Source organism: Balaenoptera borealis (genome assembly GCF_965194805.1).
Source record: "Balaenoptera borealis genome assembly, chromosome: 3".
Lineage (NCBI taxonomy): Eukaryota > Metazoa > Chordata > Mammalia > Artiodactyla > Balaenopteridae > Balaenoptera > Balaenoptera borealis.
Genome location: NC_138866.1, coordinates 36,875,869 through 36,899,615, shown reverse-complemented (window position 1 = coordinate 36,899,615; position 23,747 = coordinate 36,875,869). Strand labels below are relative to the sequence as shown.

Here is a 23,747-nt window from a genome sequence, read left to right as displayed (position 1 = left end):
AAGTAAGTTAGAGAAAAACAAATACTGTATGACCTCACTTACATGTGGAATCTAAAAAATAAAATAAATGAAAAAACAAAACAGAAACAGACTCATAGATACAGAGAACAAACTGGTGGTTGCCATAGGGATGGGGTTTTGGGGGACAGATGAAATTGGTGAAGGGGATTAAAAGGTACAAAGTTCCCACTATAAAATAAATGTCATGCAGATGTAATGTACACATAGTGAATATTTAGTCAATAACATTGTGGCAACTCTGTATGGTGAAAAATGGTAACTAGACTTATTGTGGTGACCATTTCATAATGTATATAAATATTGAATCACTATGTTATATACCTGAAACTAATACAATATTGTTTGTTAATTATAACTCAATTAAAAATTAAAATAAATTAAAAATAAAATAGATTCACAGGTCCCTCCTCCCCAGCAGGCTCTGAACCAGGAGCTCTGGGATAGATCCTGGAAATGCACATTTTCCACGAGCCACTGGGTGATTTTATAATTCGGATGTTTGGGGAATATTGCTTTAAAGTGTTCAAAGTGCTAAAGTGTCCACTGTATAATGGAATCTGCATAATGGGTTATTTATTGTCCCTATTTTACAGGTAAGGTAACTACAGCCCAAGAAGGCACAGCACTATGCTGCAGCCTGGTCACACTCAGGAGAGCTGATTGTTAATTATCCAAGGAATTTGCAATTCAGTTGTTAAACCAAACACAGCTTGAAATCAGCCCGGTGAGTAGTTACACTATGTCCCTTGGTCAGAGAGGAGCTTAGGGGTGCTCAGGTCTGTTTCCTTCAGAACAACACAGTACTTGACTGATGAACACTTCTTGACTGTTCTCTGGTTTTTGGCTCATGGCTCACTTTGAGTATTATCTTTTTCTCTAGGGAATCTGTAAACACTTACAAACAAGCAGGATTTTTTTGTTTTTTTCAGGAGCATGTTTATTGTGTTTGAGATGATACATCAGGTGCTCTCTGAGCTACAAAGGGTAAAAGGAAATCCTCTCGTTACAAACTGACAAAGGTAAAAGGTAAAATATTTTTCACAACAGCATGAACCACATACTCAGAAATAGATCTGGGTTTAATACAAATGACATAATTCCTAGTCATCTACAGCTACTATTATAACTTCATACAGATAATGAATTAGGCTAAAATGCACTATAATATTTGGTAGACTTCAGGACCAGTATCCTTAGTACATCACAAAATACATTTTGATATCCCAAAGAAGCAAGACTTGTAAGTAGGCGTTTTAAATGTAACTAATCTACAGCTAAAAAGTTCTGCTCTTGATAGCATTTACCTTTTTGGGGAGTCTCCCAGTCTCCAAAGGATAAAAGCAGAGAGTAGAATCAGTATAACATATACCCAGAAGTCCGTATTGTAAAGGCTATAAAGATTTGCAGCACAGTGACAAGCAAGCAGGATTTTTTTTTTTGAGAGCTGGTTTACTAGCACAGCACCAAGCAAAGGTGATGAATTTGTCTTGCTATTAGTAACTGAGCAGAGTTCAGCTGTGTCCTCACTCCTAGTCTTCCACTTTCTCCTCCTGCAATTAATTTCCTTTATCATCCCAGATCCTTCGGTCCTGGATAGCTTTATTAAGGGCTCAAATTCTACAAAGGACCACGTGCTGTAGAGTTGGTTCAGATTTTCTAGTTAGAGAATCTAATTGTTGGCTTTACACAACAGGTTCATGTCTCCCTCTAATGGATAGGAAAGAATAAGACAAGTCAGATTTCTATTTGTTGTTAGATCAGACTTTGTATGATTTGTCTATGTCATGTGTGATATGTGTAACATGTGTTGGAACAACATATAGTAGCTTATTCAGCTAATGTCTAAAAGCAGCACAAAAGTGTCCTTTTGTTTTCATTCACTCAATACTTATTTATTTAACTATGTGCCAGATGTTAAGGTATAAAGATATGAATAACACCATGCAGTGGCCAAAAAGATTGAGAAAACTCACTATATACTGAGATAGAAAGATTACCAAGATATATTAAGGGGAAAAATTCAGAGTACAGGATGGTACGAATAATATGCTACCATTTGTTTATAAAGGGAGAAGAAAGAATACACGCACACACACATTCTCTCTCTCACGTGAAACATCTCCCAAAATATATTTTTAAAACTATTAACATTACTTGGTTCCCTCCTAGAAGGGTAACACTGTATCTAGAAAATAAAGGCAAGAAAAAGTTTTCACTGTATTCCTTTCATATATTTAAAATTGTGAACCATGTAAAGATATGTCCTAATCAAAAGCAAACAAACATTGAAAATTAGTAAGACAAATGAATGAGGCAAGCCCTGTGTTCAGTTACTTGGGAGGAAATTCACATACACATACAACAGAGGAAAGGTCATCAGAGGCCAGGTCAAGGAGGATCTTCTATGCCAAGCTAAAGAGTTTTCACTCTGTTCTGGAGGCAACGAGCCATTCAAAGACTTTAGCAGGAAAGTAACAAGTAGATTCACATTTCATTCTAGTGGCAATGTTGAGGGGAAGATTCAAGGAAGTCTATACTAGAGCAAGGTAGAGTCAGACCCCTTTTGGTAATTTTCCTGCTTCAAAGACCTGTTATCTAGGGTCAGAATGCCTCGGGGTAACAACAGAAATAGGCTTGGTTGAGCCCAGGTTAAAGATGATTTGTGGAATCTTTAGTCAGATGACTTGGTCTCGAGAGGAGAGTAAATTATCCAATAACTGTAATTTACTTAGAGTGTGCTAGGCACACTAGCAAATACTTCTCAAATGACACCTCATTAGTCCTCACAATAATCCTATGAAATAGTCCTAATTATTCTGCTAAATTTTACAGATGAGAAGACTGAGACCCAAGTAGGTTAATCAACTTGCCCAAGGTCAGATAGTTAAAAACTGTCAGATGGATTTGAGCCCATCTGTCTGATTCAGAATTCCATGTTTTCAAGTATCAGCATACACAAGGTCCCCTCTTAGCTGTTCAACAGAATGCCTAGCTCCCTCTCACTGCCAAAACCTGACTTCCAAAATACTCCCCTTCCTTTCAGTCCTAGGCGAAATAGCTGAAAGGGCAGTTGGACTTTCTCCTTCTCATCTCCTTTCCCAACTCTACCCCCGCTCCCCTCATCTCCATCCACCTCCTCTCACCTCCTTCCAATTCCACTGTCTCCATCATATCTCCCCTCATTCTCTATCTCAGCTCCACTATACTCTGTGGTTTTTCTTCCCTGTTGCCCTGGAAACACAGGTCCTCTCTGCTTCTTTTCCAAAATCAAACTTGTTCGCAGGAAGAACGAAAATGCTAACAGATAGAGAATAATTGAAATTGAAGATAAAGTTCTAGGAGTGGAATTTTATGCATCCTCCAGCACTGAGGAGAACTGGATGGGGACTAGGAAGTCAGCCAGTTCCCTTGCAGTTCGATGCATACAGGAAGGTCTTCCCAAGTGCCTCTTTTGCCACTCCAGAGGCTCCTCACCCCCTGTGAGTCTTTCTTGGAAAGAGAAAGCATACAGACTCATCTCCAGGAGATTCTTTCTCCTCCTTGCCCAGTTTTCAACAACAAAAACAAGAGGGAGAAAAGGAAGGAGACTAGCCAAGGTTGGCTCAGATCAGGTGTTTCCACAGCGACCACAGAAGCAGCTTCAAGACCTGAAAAAGTCCCTCCTTCAGGCTGTCCCTAACATCTTCAGGACCTCAGACAAGCATACAAATGAAAGCTCACATGCCACAGTTTAAATTTTTAAACATAAATAAGCTAATAAATTGTTAAATAAAATGTATTTTATTGAATAAATATATTTTGCAAATATACCTTTGGAATAACAAAACTGAAAATTATGTGTAAACGTAAGGTTTGCTAGGACTGAAGGTTGGCAAAATATCAAACATGACTAAATTTAATTATTATCGTGCATGTTTAGGTTCTGTTGACAGGGCAACAATGATTGGATGAATAAAAACACTTGAATTAGTAACAACGTGAAAACATACATAATTCACAATTACTTCCTAAAAGTTGTGATTTTAGTCCTTTTGGGCTACTATAACAAAATACCACAGACTGGGTAGCTTATAAACAACAGAAATTTATTCTCACATCCTGGAGGCTGGAAATCCAAGATCACGGTGCAGCGTGGTCAGGTTTTGGTGACAGCCCTCTTCTGGCCTGCAGACTGCTGACTTCTCACTGTGTCCTCACAAGGTGGAAGAGGGGAGAGAGCTCTCTGGGGTCTTTTTTTATAAGGGTGCTAATCACACTCATGAGGGCTCTACCCTCAAGATAAATCGCCTCCCAAGGGCCCCACTTCCTAATACCATCACCTTGGGCATTAGGTTTCAACATGAATTTGGGGGGGGACACAAACATTGAGACCACAGCAGTTATATTTCTTGCCTTTGTTTCAGAAATCCACCAATTATTTTGCTATAATTGAATTTTTATATAATTTGTGTTTTATTATCTAAAAAATAAAAAATATAGTATAATTATTTTTTAAATTGTAACTTCAAATGGAACAAAATATGGATATATATTTACCCAAAAAAGTAAATTAAAATATTAAAATAGAAAAGTTAAAATTGTTTTTAAATGCTTTCAAGAGAGCTATTTTCTTCTAAATTACTTTTAAAAACTACTTATGAAAATTAACAGGCAAAATACAAGGCAATTTAAAAATATCAAGATTTTAAATTAAAATTATTTTAACTTAATTTAAAATTAATTACATCATATGAAATATTTTATAAAAATAAAACATCATAACTCAATGTCTATCTGGCTGATGCAGTAAAGAAGAATGCATGTTATGTCTAGACCTACCTATATACAAATTTAAAAGTTAATTTGGGGAGAAGCTCAGGATGGCAGAGCAGGAGGATGCTGAGCTCACCTCCCCCCACAAACACATCAAGAGTACATCTACATGTGGAGCAATCCTCACTGAAAACAAACTGGAGACTGGCAGAAAGACTATTATGCAACCAAGGCTGTATAGAAACATCCACACAGAGTCGGGTAGGAAGGGAAGAGAAGAGATCGGGGAGGGATCTGTGCCCCTAGGAGGGGACACAGAAGAGGAGGGGGATTAGATGGGCTTCAAGATTCTCCCTGGGGCATGAGCAATCTGACCACATATTGGGCACTGTAGCCCTGGGATCAGGCACCAGGAAGAGGAGTCCCCTTAGCTGGTTTGAAAAACAGTGGGACTAACAGGAGGGCTGTAAGAAACCTAGATTCAGCTCGTGAGGAATGGACATATGCCTGCTTACTCCCAGTAACAAGGCGGAGGAAGCAGGTTGAAACTGCCCAGGGCTCTGGCCAGTTTCCCATGACCACCCCAGTGCATGTCCCAGCCCATGTTGAGCACCCACCCTGACACCTCTTGTTCCAGTGCAACTCCCCATTAGGGTGAAGGCTGAAGGCTGCCAGTGCCAAGGAGAGTGCTCATTTGTGGCAGCCACAGCAGGCTTGGACCTGGTACTCCATGTGAAGGAGGTGAGGGTGGCCATTACTGGCACTCACAGAGGCAGTGGATTGGGAGCTGTCCAGAGAAATCAAAGAGGAAATCAGAAAACACCTCAAGACAAATGAAAATAAAAACGCAGCTTTCCAAAATCTATGGGAGGCAATAAAAACAGTTTTAAGAGAAAAGTTCACAGCGATACAGGCCTACCTCGAGAAACAAGAAAAATCTCAAATAAATAACCTAACCTATCATCTAAAGGAATGAGAAGAAGGAGAACAAACAAGGTCCAAAGTCAGCAGAAGGAAGAAAATAATAAAAATCAAAGAGGAGATAAAATAGAGACAAAAAAATGATAGAAAAGATAAAGGAAATTAAGAGCTGTTTTTTGAAAAGATATACAAAATTGATAAGCCTTTAGCCAGGCTAATTAAGAAAAAAAGAGAGAGAACTCAAACAAAATAAGCAATGAAAGAAGAGAAATTATAACTGATATCACAGAGATACAAAAAATAATAGAATACTATGAAAAACTTGGAAAACCTAGAAGAAATGGATAATTTCCAGGAAATATACAATCTTCCAAACTGAATCAGAAAGAGACAGACAATCTGAACAGACCAATCAATAATTCAAGGGATTACTTGAGTTAGTAATTCAATTAATATTAGAATTAAATTAGTTATAGAATTCAATTTTTTAAAAAATGAATTAGTAATAAAAAACTGCCAGCAAACAAAAGTTCATGACTGGATGGCTTCACAGAGGAATTCTACCAAACATATAAAGAAGAGCTAATACCTATCCTTCTCAAACTATTCCAAAAAATTGAAGAGAAGGAAGCACTCTCAAATTCATTCAATGAGGCCACCACTACCCTGATACCAAAACCAAAGATATGACTAAAAAAGAAAATTACAGCCCAATATCTCTGATGAATATAGATGTAAAAATCCTCAAGAAAATATTAGCAAACTGAATTCAACAACATATAGAAAGAATCATACACCATGATCAAGTGGGATTTATTCCAGGGATGCAAGGATAGTTCAATACCTGCAAATTAATCAATGTGATAGACCACATTATCAAATCACATGATCATCTCAATAGACACAAAAAAGTATTTGACAAAATTCAACATCCATTCATGATAAAAAAAACTCTTATCCAAACTGGTATAGAGAATCCCAAAGATGCTACCAGAAAACTACTAGAGTGAATCAATGAATTTGGTAAAGTAGCAGGATATAAAATTAATGCACAGAAATCTCTTGCATTCCTATACACTAATGATGAAAAATCTGAAAGAGAAATTAAGGAAACACTCCCATTTACCATTGAAACAAAAAGAATAACATACCTAGAAATAAACCTACCTAAGGAGACAAAAAACCTGTATGCAGAAAACTATAAGACACTGATAAAAGAAATTAAAGGTGATACAAACAGATGGAGAGATATACCATGTTCTCGGGTTGGAAGAATCAACATTGTGAAAATGACTGTACTACCCAAAGCAATCTACAGATTCAGTGCAATCCCTATTAAACTACCAATGGCATTTTTCACAGAACTAGAACAAAAAATTGCATAATTTGTATGGAAACACAAAAGACCCCGAATAGCCAAAGCAATCTTGAGAAAGAAAAATGGGGCTGAAGAAATCAGGCTCCCGGACTTCAGACTATACTACAAAGCTACAGTAATCAAGACAATATGGTACTGGCACAAAAACAGAAATATAGATCAATGGAACAGGATAGAAAGCCCAGAGATAAACCCACACACATATGGTCACCTTAGTTTTGATAAAGGAGGCAAGTATATACAATGGAAAAAAGACAGCCTCTTCAATAAGTGGTGCTGGGAAAACTGGACAGCTACATATAAAAGAATGAAATTAGAACACTCCCTAACACCATACACAAAAGTAAACTCAAAAATGGATTAAAGAGCTAAATGTAAGGCCAGACACTATAAAACTCTTAGAGGAAAACATAGGCAGAACACTCTATGACATACATCACAGCAAGATCCTTCTTGACCCACCTCCTAGAGAAATGGAAATAAAAACAAAATTAAACAAATGGGACCTAATGAAACTTAAAAGCTTTTGCACAGCAAAGGAAACCATAAACAAGACGAGAAGACAGCCCTTAGAATGGGAGAAAATATTTGCAAACAAAGCAATTATCAAAGGATTAATTGATAATTGATAATTAATTGATAATTGACAAAGGATTAATCTCCAATATATACAGGCAGCTCACGCAGTTCAATATCAAAAAAACAAACAGCCCAGTCCAAAAATGAGCAGAAGATCTAAATAGACATTTCTCCAAAGAAGATATACAGATTGCCAACAAACACATGAAAGAATACTCAACATCACTAATCATTAGAGAAATGCAAATCAAAACTACAATGAGGTATCACCTCACACCAGTCAGAATGGCCATCATCAACAAATCTACAAACAATAAATGCTGGAGAGGGTGTGGAGAAAAGGGAACCCTCTTGCACTGTTGGTGGGAATGTAAACTGATACAGCCACTATGGAGAACAGTATGGAGGTTCCTTAAAAAACTAAACATAGAACTACCATAAAACCCAGCAATCCCACTACTGGGCATATACCCTGAGAAAACCATAATTCAAAAAGAGTCATGTACCACAATGTTCATTGCAGCACTATTTACAATAGCCAAGACATGGAAGCAACCTAAGTGTCCATCGACAGATGAATGGATAAAGAAGATGTGGCACATATATACAATGGAATATTACTCAGCCATAAAATGAAACGAAATGGAGTTATTTGTAGTGAGGTGGATGGACCTAGCGTCTGTCATACAGAGTGAAGTAAGTCAGAAAGAGAAAAACAAATACCGTATGCTAACACATATATATGGAATCTAAAAAAAAAAAATGGTTATGAAGAACCTAGGGGCAGGACAGGAATAAAGATGCAGACGTAGAGAATGGACTTGAGGACACGGGGAGGGGGAAGGGTAAGCTGGGATGAAGTAAGAGAGTGGCATGGACATATATACACTACCAAATGTAAAATAGAGAGCTAGTGGGAAGCAGCCACATAGCACAGGGAGATCAGCTCGGTGCTTTGTGTCCACCTAGAGGGGTGGGATAGGGAGGGTGGGCGGGAGAAGCAAGAGGGAGGCGATATGGGGATATATGTATATGTATAGCTGATTCACTTTGTTATACAGCAGAAACTAACACACTATTGTAAAGCAATTATACTCCAATAAAGATGTTTTTAAAAATGCAAAAAAAAAACCCAAATTGGTATAGAGGGAACATATCTCAACATAGTAAAGACCATAGATGACAAACCCACAGCTAACATCATACTCAAATATGAAAAGCTGAACGCTTTTCTTCTAAAATCAGGAACATGACAAGGATGCCCACCCTCACCACTTTTATTCAACATAGTATTGGAAGTCTTAGCCACAGCAATCAGACAAGAAAAAGATATAAAAGGCATCCATTTGAAGAAAAGAAGTAAAACTGTCACTATTTGCAGATGATGTGATACTATATATGGAAAACCCTAAAATTTCTATCAGAAAGCTATTATAACTGATAAATTAATTCAGTAAAGTTGCAGGTATGAGATTAATATACAGAAATCTGTTGCTTTTCTATACACTAATAATGAACTGAGATAAAGAGAAAGCAAGAAAACAATCCCATTTAAAATCACATCAAAAAATAAAATATCTAGAAATAAACTTAACCAAGGAGGTGAAAGACCTATACTCTGAAAACTATAAAACACTGAGGAAGGAAGTTGAAGGTGATACAAAGAAATGGAAAGATACCCCATGTTCATGGATTGGAAAAATTAGTATTGTTAAAATGTCTGTACTACCCAAAGCAATCTACAGATTTAATGTAATCCCTATCAAAATACCCATGTCATTTTTCATAGAACTAAACAAATAATCCTAAAATTCCTATTTAGAACCATAGAACACTCCAAACAGCCAAAGTAACCTTAACTCATTATTGACCAGGGGATTTTTGCAGAAACTAATGCCTGTGGCTGGCGATTTGTTACGTAAATGAATACTGAAATGTCTCCGGTCAATAATGTTCGGGTAACAAAAGACGTATTAATACATCTCTGGTCAATAATGTGTTAAGAAAAAAGAACAAAGCTTGAGGTATTGTAATAGGGAAGAACAAATCTGACTCCATATTGGATCTGTTTCTTTTACTTTAACATTTGTATTCTATTGTTTTTGCTACAAGTTAATCACTAAAGGTATGCTGCCTATAAGCTTAAATTATACAAAATGGTCCATCTCTGGGAACCCTGATTCCCATGTTGTGAGAGTTAAGCTAAAATACCTTTGTTTAGCTCACAGAAAACATCCTGACCAGGTCCACCTGTGAATGGCTACAGGAAGGAAGAAACTAACACATCCCCTCCGGAGTCTGACCGGAACCAGGAAATGTTTGACTTTACCCCTTCCCCTTTTAGTATAAAAGAAGCCTGAATTCTAACTCAAGAAAGATGGTTCTTTGGGACACTAGTCCACCATCTTCTCAGTTTGCGGGCTTTCCAAATAAAGTTGCTATTCCTTGCCCCAACAACTCACCTCTTGATTTATTTGCCTGTCATGTGGTGAGCATATGAGCTTGAACTTGGTAACAGTATCACGTTCCCTGACTTCAGACTATACCACAAAGCTACAGTAATCAAGACAGTATGGCACTGACAGAAAAACAGACATATAGATCAATGGAACAGGATAGAAAGCCCAGAAATAAATCCACACACTTATGGTCAATTAATCTAAGACAAAGGAGGCAAGAATATACAATGGAGAAAAGACAGTCTCTTCAATAAGCAGTGCAGGGAAAACTGGACAGCTACATGTAAAAGAATGAAATTAGAACATCCTCTAACACCATATACAAAAATAAACTCAAAATGGATTAAAGACCTAAATGTAAGACTGGATACTGTAAAACCCCTAGAGGAAAGCATAGGCAGAACACTCTTTGACATAAATTGCAGAAATATTTTTTTGGATCTGTCTCCTAAAACAAAGGAAATAAAAGCAAAAAAAACAAATGGAACCTAATTAAACTTCAAAGCTTCTGCACAGCAAAGGAAACCAAAAAGACCTACAGAATGGGAGAAGATGTTTGCAAATGATGTGACCTACAAGGCATTAATTTCCAAAATATACAAACAGCTCATACAGCTCAATATCAAAATAAATAAATAAACACCCCAATCAAAAAATGGGCAGAAGATCTAAATAGACATTTTTCCCAAATAGACATACAGATGGCCAACAGGCACATGAAAAGATGCTCAACAGGGACTTCCCTGGTGGTGCAGTGGTTAAGAATCTGCCTGCCAATGCAGGGGACACGGGTTCAAGCCCTGGTCCAGGAAGATTCCACATGTTACGGAGCAACTAAGCCCGTGAGCCACAACTACTGAGCCCGCGTGCCACAGCTGCTGAAGCCTGTGCACCTAGAGCCCATGCTCTGCAACAAGAGAAGCCACCGTAATGAGAAGCCCACACACCACCACGAAGAGTAGCCCCCGCTCGCTGCAACTAGAGAAAGCAGCCCACATGCAGCAATGAACACCCAACACAGCCCAAAATAAATAAATTTATTTTTTAAAAAAAGATGCTCAACATTGCTAATTATTAGAGAAATGAAAATCAAAACTACAATGAGGTATTACCTCATCCTGGTCAGAATGGCCATCATCAAAAAGTCTACAAATAATAAATGCTGGAGAAGGTGTGGACAAAAAGGAACCTTCCTACAATGTTGATGGGAATGTAAATTGGTGCAGCCACTATGGAGAACAATATGGAAGTTCCTTAAAAAGCTAAAAATAGAGTTACCATATGATCCTACATTCCCACTCCTGGGCATATATCCGGAGAAAACTCTAATTCAGAAAGATACATGCACCACAATGTTCTTAGCAGCACTAGTTACAATAGCCATTTATCCTTGTTCTCCAACCTGATCACCCATACACTGTAAAAGCGCTTAATGATGCCCACTCAAGCAGGCTGGCCCAGAGCTTGGGCTCTTTAACCATCAACCTGTGTGACTTCTCCCATCACAGTTACCTCTCCTCTGCACCATCACGTGTAATCCGGAAACAACTGCAACCACATCCTTACAGGCCTGCTTTCTATAGTCCTTTGGCATGAACTTTTTTCTTTTGGGTGAAAGTCCTGAGGATTTTTTTAAAGCTATAATACAACTTTGACTTTATCTCTTTTTGTCCTTAATAACCAGTATATCATGCTAAATAAAATGGAATCAGCAAAACTAGGAGTACAAGTTTTATTAAAAAGAGACTTCTGCTCAGTTCTTTACTACCTCTTACTAGCTTTTTACATTGGGCAAGTAGTTTAAACTTCCTGAGCTTCAGTTTCCTTATTTGTGGGGGGGAAAAAATGGTGGAAATAATACCTAAGCATTTTGTGAGAATTTAAAGCATCTGGCACAGTGCTCAATGTACAGGATTCAGTAAATAGTAACTATTATTGCCAAGTTCTTTCTTTCCCCACAGTGGTGTAAAAGTGGAATTATTTAGCATGCCTAGACTCCCTAAAGAACACAAGGAGAGATCCCATGACTGATATCCATTACTGCTTTAAAAAGTATGTTTTCTAAGTGGAAGATGTTACATAAGCCAAGGGTGGTATAACATTATCTTCACAGGACCTTTTCAGTTTCAAGTAATAGAGAATCTTGACTGAATGACTAAACAGAGGGACATGTAACATCACTTAACAAACCTAGGTGTAGGGCAGCTCTAACTTTCATTCTAAATCAGAAACTCAACATCGTCATTGGGTCTGTTCTTTCCATCTGCTCTGCCATCCTTGGTGCGCCCCACTTTGTCCTCAGGTCAGCCCATCCACAATTCTAGACAGCAGCAGCAGCTCAAGGGTCACATTAAGGCATGGCATTCAGTAGAAAAAAGGATTATCTCCTCCCTCTGTCTTTTTTTGAGAGCAAGGAGAAGTTGAGTTTCTCTAGCATATTTCTCATGATTCCTTGACCAAACTGGTTCATACTCACACCTCTAAACCAATCACTGGCTAAGGGAAAGGGCTATTTTGACTAGCTTATACCTGCTAGGATTCATCTCTTCTCTGAGCACAGGACTGCAAAGAAAGGGTGGAACCCTAACATATATGGGGCTCTAGAAGCAAACAAAAAGGAAATGGCTATTGGGTATGGAACCAAAAGTATCTGCTACACTTGGAATACCAATTCCTTGAGATCTAGTCAGGGCTGCTTAGAATCCCTGCATTTGAATGCAGCATAATAAAGGTTGGAGTAACCTCAGTAAGTTTGTGTCCAGCCAAGAGCTGTTAAGGAAAACCCCAAAACAATAATAATAAAAAGACAGTAAGATGTTACAAGATGAAAATTAGCAGCATGTATATTGCAATAGTATTTAACGTATAATTATTTCATATACAATTATAAACACCTGGTTCTAAAGGCAAACTCATATGAGTACACCTTGCCTTTTTCAAGAGATTCTGGGGAACTTTTACACACAGCACTTCCCTTTGTTAGCAGGGCTAAACAAAGCAGTATTACATCTTTCCATCCTGCCTCTGTCCTTTAAAAGTCCGTATCAGATACAACAAAAATGGCATATTGATTTCAAAATCTCATTTACAGTGCATTCAAAATACTTAATTCAATCTGTCTGACCTACTCCTACGTCCATGTTCCTGGTCATTCTCTGTCAATTACCTAGTACACCCTTCTCTGCAAAATGAAGCTTTTTTTTTTCTTTTGGTATTAGATTTTTGCTCACAGTTCTCCAAAATCATTTCAACTTGCAGCTATGCTTAGGAGACTGGAGGCTGCTAAAATTACAGAGAAAGGACATTGACTTTAAAATAACTATGGAGCACTACTGGCTTAGAGGGTGTTATGGGATACTAAAGAAAATTATATTAAAAGGCATTAAGAGGAGAACTTATTTCATAAAACTCTAACTTAAATTCATATTTGGGCCTCTTGACATTCCCAACTAGTAGAACACTTTTGCTTATGTTTTTAAAGCCTACATTTTTTCCTAGCCTCTATATTCTCTACTAACCATGGCACAATGATACAATTAGTGATGATTAACGTTGGAGGCTTCGAGAGGTCTCACACCTGTGCCGTGAAACATATATACCAATTCGAGGTGTATGACAATGCATTGTTTATGAAAACACTGCTATAAAAGCTATGTGAACACAGAGGGGGAAATTATTAGGAAAAAATAGAACATGGACTTTTTCATAGGCAGAATAGCCACATTTATTCCATAGAAGAAGTGTGTGTGTGATATGGTTACTCCCTCTGACTAAATTGAAAGGATTTTAAAATACAAACTAACAATCTCAGGCCATTTATTTCAGGTTACCGAACCAATCAATGTAACTACGAGAAATAGGTATGACATTCTTGTCAGGAAACGCTGAAGACATAAATTTAATTATTAAAGTTGTTATTTGAATGCACATTTACACTCAATTGCTTGCAGTGTTTCTCTTCTACTTATTCATTTGTCTGTGAAATCAAATACATGGTTGAGACATCTGTAATTATCCAAAAGCAGATCTGTCTGTAAACTGCCTTTGAAGAATTAAATGACCATATTTTATTTGTCAAATAAACTTTTATGTACAAATATCTACTCACAAATGAAATTAGGGCAAATCTTTTGCTATTATAGAAATAGTCTGCTCTAAGTCAATACTTAAAACATTTCCACATGTTCAAAAGTCATATTCACCAAGCACCTCAGGCCACTGAATTTAATTAAGATTTGCCAAATGGACAACAATGATTTCATAGTAATAGTGATACTTTATCTTGTCAAAAATGATTTGGCCACAATACCTTAGCAATACATAAACCACATAGTAATATCAAAAACTTAAGATGGAGACTTGCACTCTGGGAACATAGGGTAGATATACTTTTCCCTATTCTTCCTGCTACTTAAGTACAACTAAAACTCCGGACATTGTACATAAAACAAACATAAGACTCGGAAAGGTGGAGAGAAGAAAACAGACCAGCTAGGGACCTTGGGCCCTGAGGAACAACATGGTTAGTTGCCTAGGTTTTCTTTTATATTTCATGTATCCCAGAATTGGAACAAAAGAAGTCAGCTGCCCAGAAATGCCCACATCTAAAAAATAAAAAAGGAATATTATTCTCTTAGTTCACTTGGGTTGCTATAAGAAAATACCACAGTCTGGGGAGCAACATAATTTTATTTCTCACAGTTCTGGAGACTAGGAAGTCCAAGCTGTGTCCTTACACAGTGGAAGGAGATGAGGTATCTTGCTGGAGTCTCTTTTATAGGGGCACTGATCCAATTCATGAGGGCTCTTCCCTCATAAGCCAATCACCTTCCAAAGGCCCCATCACATTGGGCATTAGGGCTTCAACATATGACTTTGTGGGGAATGCAAACATTCATACCATAAACAATTACAAACAACTCCACACATATAAACTTGAAAACTTAGATTAAATGAACCAATTCTTTGAAAACAGAAACCACTACAACTCATCTAATATTAAATATATAATATTAATTGCCCTATAAATATTAAGGAAATTGAATTTATAATTTAAACCCTCCTCCCTCCAAAAACCTCCAGGTCCAGATGACTTAACTGGAGAATTCTGCCAAACATTTAAAGAGAGTTAACATCAATTCTACATAATACCTTCCAAAAAATAAAAAAAAATTACTTCCCAATTCATTTTTAAAGTATTTTTCAATCTTTTTAAAAAATTTTGAGATGAAATTTTCATATGCCATTGTTTTAGGTATAAAACACAATGATTTATTTGACCTAATTCATTTTATGAAGCTAGTATTACCCTGATACCAAAACAAGACACAGACAATACAAAAAAAGAAAACTACAGATCAATATGCAGCATGAATAAACACAAAAATTCTTAGCAAAATATTAGCAAATCAAATTTAGCAATATATAAAGAATTATATACCATGACCAAGTGGGATTAATTCCAAGGATGAGAGACTGGTTCAACATTCAAATATCAGTGTAACCTACCATATTAACAGGCTAGAAAAGAAAAATCATGTGATCATATCAATAGACAGACACAGAAAACATATTTGACAAAATTCAACACTCACTCATGATAAAAACTCAGAAAAATAGAAATACGAGGGAACTTCCTCAACTTGATAAAAAATTATCTACCAAAATATAAATCTAATATTATAGTTAATGGTGAAAAACTGAATTCTTTCCCTCTAAGATTGGGAAGAGGATGTCTGTGCTCATCATTCTTATTCAACACATCTAGCTGTAAGATCTAGCCAGTGCTGGAAGATGTAGCCAGTGCAATAAGTCAAGAAAATGAAATAAAATGAATACAGATTGGAAAGAAAGAAATAAAACTGTTTTTGTTGATAGGTGATATAATTGTCTATATGAGAATCTCAATGAATCAACAACAACAAAAAAAAACCTCCTGGAGTTAATAAGCAGTTATAGCAAGGTCTCAGGATAGATGGTTAACATTACAAAAATCAATTGCTTTGACCCAGCTCCTAGAGAAATGGAAATAAAAACACAAATAAACAAATGGGACCTAATGAAACTTAAAAGCTTTTGCACAGCAAAGGAAACCATAAACAAGACCAAAAGACAACCATCAGAATGGGAGAAAATATTTGCAAATGAAGCAACTGACAAAGGATTAATCTCCAAGATTTACAAGCAGCTCATGCAGCTCAATAACAAAAAAACAAACAACCCAATCCAAAAATGGGCAGAGGACCTAAATAGACATTTCTCCAAAGAAGATATACAGATTGCCAACAAACACATGAAAGAATGCTCAACATCATTAATCATTAGAGAAATGCAAATCAAAACTACAATGAGATATCACCTCACAGTGGTCAGAATGGCCATCATCAAAAAATCTAGAAACAATAAATGCTGGAGAGGGTGTGGAGAAAAGGGAACCCTCTTGCACTGTTGGTGGGAATGTAAATTGATACAGCCACTATGGAGAACAGGATGGAGGTTCCTTAAAAAACTAAAAATAGAACTACCATACGACCCAGCAATCCCACTACTGGGCATATACCCTGAGAAAACCATAATTCAAAAAGAGTCATGTACCAAAATATTCATTGCAGCTCTATTTACAATAGCCAGGACATGGAAGCAACCTAAATGTCTGTCATCGGATGAATGGATAAAGAAGATGTGGCACATATATACAATGGAATATTACTCAGCCATAAAAGGAAACGAAATGGAGTTATTTGTAGTGAGATGGATGGAGTTAGAGTCTGTCATACAGAGGAAGGTAAGTCAGAAAGAGAAAAACAAATACAGTATGCTAACACATATATATGGAATCTAAGGGGAAAAAAAAAAGGTCATGAAGAACCTAGTGGCAAGACAGGAATAAAGACACAGACCTACTAGAGAATGGACTTGAGGATATGGGGAGGGGGAAGGGTAAGATGTGACAAAGTGAGAGAGTGGCATGGACATATATACACTACCAAACGTAAAATAGATAGCTAGTGGGAAGCAACCGCATAGCACAGGGAGATCAGCTCTGTGCTTTATGACCACCTAGAGGGGTGGGATAGGGAGGGTGGGAGGGAGGGAGATGCAAGAGGGAAAAGATATGGGAACATATGTATATGTATAACTGATTCACTTTGTTATAAAGCAGAAACTAACACACCATTGTAAAGCAATTATACTCTAATAAAGATGTTAAAAAATAAAAAATAAATAAATAAATTGCTTTCCTATATGCCAGTAATAAACAGCCAGAAATCAAAATTAAAAGTTCAATACCATTTGAATTAGCACTAATCAAGGTAAAATACTTAGGTATGAATCTATCAAAATATGTACAAGATCATTCTGAGGAAAACTAAAATCTTTGTATGAAAAGAAATCAAAGATCTAAATAAATGGAGAGATATTCAGTGTTCATGCATAGGAAGACTCATTCAATATTATTAAATGTCAGTTTTTTCCAACTTAATCTGTAGATTCAACACAATCCCAATCAAAATCCCAGCAAGTTACTTTTGTGGGATCAGCAAACTGATTCTGAAGTTTATATCAAAAGGCAAAAGACCCAGCACAATACTGAAGGAGAAGAAAAAAGTTGGAGGACTGATACTAACCAACCTCAAGACTTATTATAAAGCTACAGTAAACAAGACAGTGTGGTAGGGGTGAAAAAAATGGACACACTAGAGAGCCCAGAACAGACCCATGCAAATATAGTCAATTGATCTGTGACAAAAGAACAATGGCAATTCAATGGAGAAATGATAGTCTTTTCAACAAACAGTGCTGGAGCAACTGGATATCCACGTGCAAAAATAAGTAGATAAATCTAGACACAGACCTTACACTTTTCACAAAAATTAAATCAAAATGGGTCACAGACCTAAACATAAAACACGAACTCTAAAACTCCTATAAGATAATATGGGAGAAAATCCAGGTTATCTTAGGCTTGGAGATTTTTTAGATACAACACCAAAAGTATAATTCATGAAAGAAAAAATTGATAAGTTGGGGACTTCCCAGGTGGTCCAGTGGTTGAGACTCCGTGCTTCTAATGCGTGGGGGAGTGGGTTCAATCCCTGGTCGGGGAAGTAGGATCCCACGTGCCATGCAGTGCAGCCAAAAGATTAAAAAACATTTTTTTTGATAAGTTGGACTTCATTAAAATTAGAAACTTCTGCTCTATGTAAAACACCAAGAGTGAACCATAATGTAAACTATGTACTGTGGATGATTATGATGTGTCAATGTAGATCCATCAATTGTAATAAATGTACCAATCTGATAGGGCATGTTGATAATGGAAGAAGCTATGCATGTGTGGGGCAGGTGATACGTAGGAAATCTCTTTATCTTCCTTTCAGTTTTGCTGTGAACCTTAAACTCTTCTAAAAAATAAAGTATTAATTAAACAAACTTCTGCTCTGTGAGAGACACTGGTGAGAAAATGAAAAGATAAGCCACAAATTGGGAGATAATCTTTGCAAAATACATATCTCATAGAAGATTGGTATCCAAAATATACAAAGAAATCTTAAAACTCAACAATAAGAAAACAAACAACCCAATTTAAAAATGGGCAAAGGTTCTGAACAGAACCTCACCAAAGAAGATATACAGATGGCAAAGCAGCATATGCGAATATGCTAAACATCATATAGCCTTAGGGGATTGCAATTAAAATAATGAAATACCACTACACAACTATTAGAATGACTGAAATCTGAAACACTGAGAACACCAAATGCTGGTGAGGATGTGGAGAAATAGGAGCTCTCATTCATTGCCAGTGGGAATGCAAAATGGTACAGCCACTTTGGAAAACATTTTGACAGTTTATTAGAAAACTGAAAATACTCTTACTATATAATTGAGCAATAGCACTCTTTGGCATTTACCCAAATACATTGAAAATTTATGTTCACACAAAGACCTGCACACAAATGTTTATAGTAGCTTATTCATAATTGCCAAAAATTGGAAGCAACCAAGATTCACCAATGCGTGAAAGAGTAACCAAATTCGTATATCCATACAATAGAATATTATTCAGTGATAAAAAGGCAATGAGCTATCAAGCCACAAAAAGACACGGAGTAACTTTAAATGCATATTGTTAAGTGAAGGAAGACAGTCTGAAAAGGATACATCTATATGATAACAAATATATGACATTCTGGGACTTTCTTGGCGGTTCAGCGGTTAAGACTCTGTGCTCCCACTGCAGGGGGTGTGAGTTCGATCCCTGGTAGGGGAACTAAGATCTCACATGCTGCACAGTGCGGCAAAACACAAAGACAAAAACAAATATATGACATTCTGGAAAAGGCAATATTATGGAGATGGTAAAAAGATCACTGGTTGCCAGAGGTTTGGGGGCAAGGGAGGAATTAATAGATGGAACACAGAACTCTTTTAGGGCAGTAAGACTATTCTGCATGATACTGGAATGGTGGCTACATATCATTATATATTTGTCAAAACAATACAAAGAACTTTAGTTAGTAACAATGTATCAGAATTGACTCATCAATTGTAACAAATATACGGCACTAAAACAAGATGTTAATAATAGAATAAACTGGTGTGTGTAGGGTGGGAGTATATGGGAACTCTAATTTTTTCTGTAAACCTAAAACTGCTCAAAAAAATAGTCTATTAATTTTTTTAAAGTGTGGTATATCCATACAATGGGCTACTATAAAGTAATTTTAAAAAGCCCAAAATATTGATACATGCTACAACATGGGTGAACTTCAGAAACATAACCCTGAATAAAAGAAACCAAACGCAAAGGTCTACATATTGCAGTCATTTATTTCTATAAAATGTCCAGAAAAAGCAAATCTATAGACAGAAAGCAGATTAGTGATTGCCTGGCACTAGTAATAGGAGGGGCGCTGACTGCATATGGGCAAATGGGATCCTTTAGGGGTGATGGAAATGTTCTAAAACTAGATTGTGGTGGTGTTTGCACAGCTCCATAAATTTCCTAAAAATCATTGAATTATATATTTTCAAATGAGTGAATATTATGACATGTAAATTAAAACTGAATGGAGCTGTTTTAAAAAAACACATAAATAAAAGGTTAGTCATTAAATACATTCAACTGATTATGGGTGCAGGGAACAAAGCAAAAATGAGTAAACAAATGAAACAACAGATATACCTTTTGAGGCTCAAATGATGAGACACGAACTAAGGAGTTTAATTCAAACTTCTGCACCAAGAATTTTATAGTTTTAGGTCATATATTTAGGTCTTTGATCCATTTTTAGTTAATTTTTGTACACAGTGTTAGGTAAGGGTCCAACTTCATTCTTTTACATGTAGATATCCAGTTTTCCCAGTACCATTTCTTGAGAAGATTGTTCTTTCCCCATGGAATGGTCTTGTCACTCTTGTCAAAAATCATTTGACCATACATGTGAGGGTTTACTTCTGGGTTCTCTATTCGGTTTAAGGGGTCTATGTCTGTCTTTATGTCAGTACCACACTGTTCTGATTACTGTAGCTTTGCAGTAAGTTTTGAAATCAACAAGTGTGAGTCCTTCAGCTCTGTTATTTTTCAAGATAGTTTTAGCTATTCAGAGGCCCTTGAGATTCCATATGAATTTTAGGAACTGTTTTTCTTTTTCTGCCAAAAAATGTCATTTGGATTTTCATAGGGATTATATTTAATCTGTGGGTCACTTTGGGAAGTATTGATATCTTAACAATATTAAGTCTTCCAATCCATGAACTTGGTTTGTATTTCCATTTATTTGTGTCTTCTCTAATTTCTTTCAGCAATGTTTTGTGGTTTTCATTGTATAAATTAATTATATAACTTATAATTGTATAAGTTAATCTTTGGTTAACTCCTAAGTATTTTTTAATTTTTATTTTTTAAAGAAATTTATTTATTTATTTTTGGCTGTGTTGGGTCTTTGTTGCTGCATGTGGGCTTTCTCTAGTTGCGGCGAGCGGGGGCTACTCTTCATTGCGGTGCAGGGGAGTCTCATTGCGGTGGCTTCTCTTGTTGCGGAGCACAGGCCTAGGCATGCGGGCTTCAGTAGTTGTGGCTCACGGGCTCAGTAGTTGTTGCTCATGAGCTCTAGAGCACAGGCTCAGTAGTTGTGGCGCACGGGCTTAGTTGCTGTGCGGCATGTGGGCTCTTCCCGGCCCAGGGCTCGAACCTGTGTCCCCTGCATTGGCAGCCAGATTCTTAACCACTGTGCCACCAGGGAAGTCCCAGTACTTTATTTTTTTAATGCTATTGTAAATGTAATTGTTTTCATAATTTCATGTAATTGTTTCCTTTCAGACTGTACAGTTAGTGTACAGGAAGGCAACTAATTTTTTCATGTTAACTTTGTAGCCTACTACTTTAGTGAATTCATTCATTAGTTCTAACAGGTTTGGGGGAGAAATCTTTAGGGCTTTCTACAAAAAAGATCATGCCATCTGTACACAAAGATGATTTTACTTCTTCCTTTCAGATTTGGATGCTTTTTATTTCTTTTTAAAATTTCTTTTCCGTGCCTAACTGCTCTGGCTAGAACTTCCAGTACTATGTTGAATAGAAGTGGCAAAAGTGGACATCCTTGTCTTTCACAAGGAAAGTGCTGTAAATTTTTAAAAACTGGTGACTCAATAAATATCAAATGAATGAATAAATCAGCCAGTGAGGAGCAAAACAAACGAGTATGGTCGCTTGATCTAAAGAAAGCTAGCTGCCATGGTGTAAGCAGCCCTATGGAGAGGTCTAGAGGCAGCCCAGTCAGGCATCCAGATGATCGCCTCCCCAGCCAACTTATTAACTGCAACCTCACAAGAAATCCTCAGCCAGAACCATCCAGCGCAACTAAGCTACTCCTGAATTCCCAACCTTAGAAACTGCATGAGATCATAAATGTTTCTTGTTCTAAGCTGCTGAGTTTTAGGGTCTTCGGTTATGTACTAATAGATAATATAGACAGCAAATTAGTGAGTGAACGTGAAATGACACTGCATAGCAATTGTCAAAACAGTATAACATAGGTTTGGGTAAGACATGTAGTTTTCTAAGGAGGTAGTGAAACAGTATCACGATCTCCCAAAAACAAATGATAGCACATCCTACTTCCTATCCTGTTTGAGCAATGACCTTGTCTTTACAGATGCAAGGAAAGAAAAAGTAGAAAAACAATGATCTACATGGTCATTATTAAAAGATATCATCAAAGACCCCCCACCCAATACCCACCATATCTAGGTACCACAGTGCCTGAAATTCCACTATTAGAGAGTCATTCTTTTGAGTTCCTTTTCCTAGAGTCTTCCTATAAGTACATTAACAATTATACATAAATGCTCTCACAACAAATACCAAATATGTACACAATGAAAAAGTACAAGATATGAAAAAGGGAAGGTTTTTTGGTAAAGATAGAAGCATCACTTTAAGGATTTATAACTGTTTTTCTTCCCTTTTTTCAATCATAGGTGAAATATAAAGTTTTATCAGTTTTCTACAATAAACAAAATTAAAGTTATTAATATTACAATAATATATGGTCATTTTCTTTGCCCAAATTAACATCTATCATTCAGGAAAGTCTTTTTTTAATCTAAGGTAAATCTTTCTTGAAAAAAACTCATGGAAAGCAATTTTTCCATTCAGATATATCAAGGGTCTTTATTGTTCCCTATACTTTTTTCAGCCTGGGATGATTCATAAACACTTTATTCATAAAGATGGTGCAGCTGCTCTATTTGCTGAGTGAGCATCTGAATTTCCTATGAAGATCTTCCTTTCTCTATACAAAAGAAAAAAACACTTCCTGATAGTTATCAGTTATGTTTATAGTGACAAAATCAAAATTAATATTCAGAACCACAGAGTTTACCAAATTGGCTAATATCAAAATCTAGATTTTTAAAAAGAAACAAATTTGAAAGAGTAAGTCATCTATCTGTCAATATACCTACAGACTTCCAAGATGGCTCATTTGCACCAATTTCCTGAATCCTCTTTTTCACAGCTTCCTCCATGGCTGGTATGGGGACAACACTGTTGCTGGGAAGAGTAAACAACTGACTAAGAAATTTCTGATAGTGGGATCACACAGTTTTAGTTTTCCAGTGGAATGAACACAGAGGTGTGTCTGATTCAGATATTTGTTTTTCCTTATGGATCAAATCTTTTCGACATTTATCCCAAATTTTCTGCCCATCTTTTGGTCCTTCAAAGTGAAAAATGTTGTATCTTTCAAAGTTCTTGGCCAGGAGAGCTTCATCTTTATCCTAAATATACTGACACACATGTTAAACTCCCATTTAGAATTTAATATGAAGACATCTATTTCCCTCCTTTTGAAATATAAATACAGTCATAGTATGAAACCTTAGGACAGAAAACCCCACATAGAAAGAAAGACTTATGTCATCAAATGAGAATGGTAACAGGGGTTGAAATGATGGTACTGGGAAATCATTTCTAGAATTCAGTAACTGAGCATAGAGAAGGAAAATTTTAAAGGTGATCAAAAAGATGAAAGAAGACAGTAGGTTTTAGCTTAAAAAAATAAGAATTTTCTTAAAATTAAGGCTGTCTGAAAATGTAATGGCTTTTGGAGGGGGGGGCAGTAAGTCCT

At 36.6% G+C, this 23,747-nt stretch overlaps 1 protein-coding gene across 2 annotated transcripts in view; it reads right to left on the bottom strand.

The window, feature by feature from the left end:
- The window catches only part of ESR2 (estrogen receptor 2), a 117,423-nt gene that overhangs the window by 84,790 nt on the left and 8,886 nt on the right, over window positions 1-23,747 (bottom strand). Inside the window, exon 6 of one of the 2 annotated variants that reach the window (XM_082386572.1) lies at window positions 921-23,406. The gene's annotated coding sequence lies outside the window, so the exon portion shown is untranslated. Of the gene's footprint in view, window positions 1-920; window positions 23,407-23,747 lie in introns of those variants that run through there. The other variant, XM_082386574.1, reaches the window with a different exon arrangement.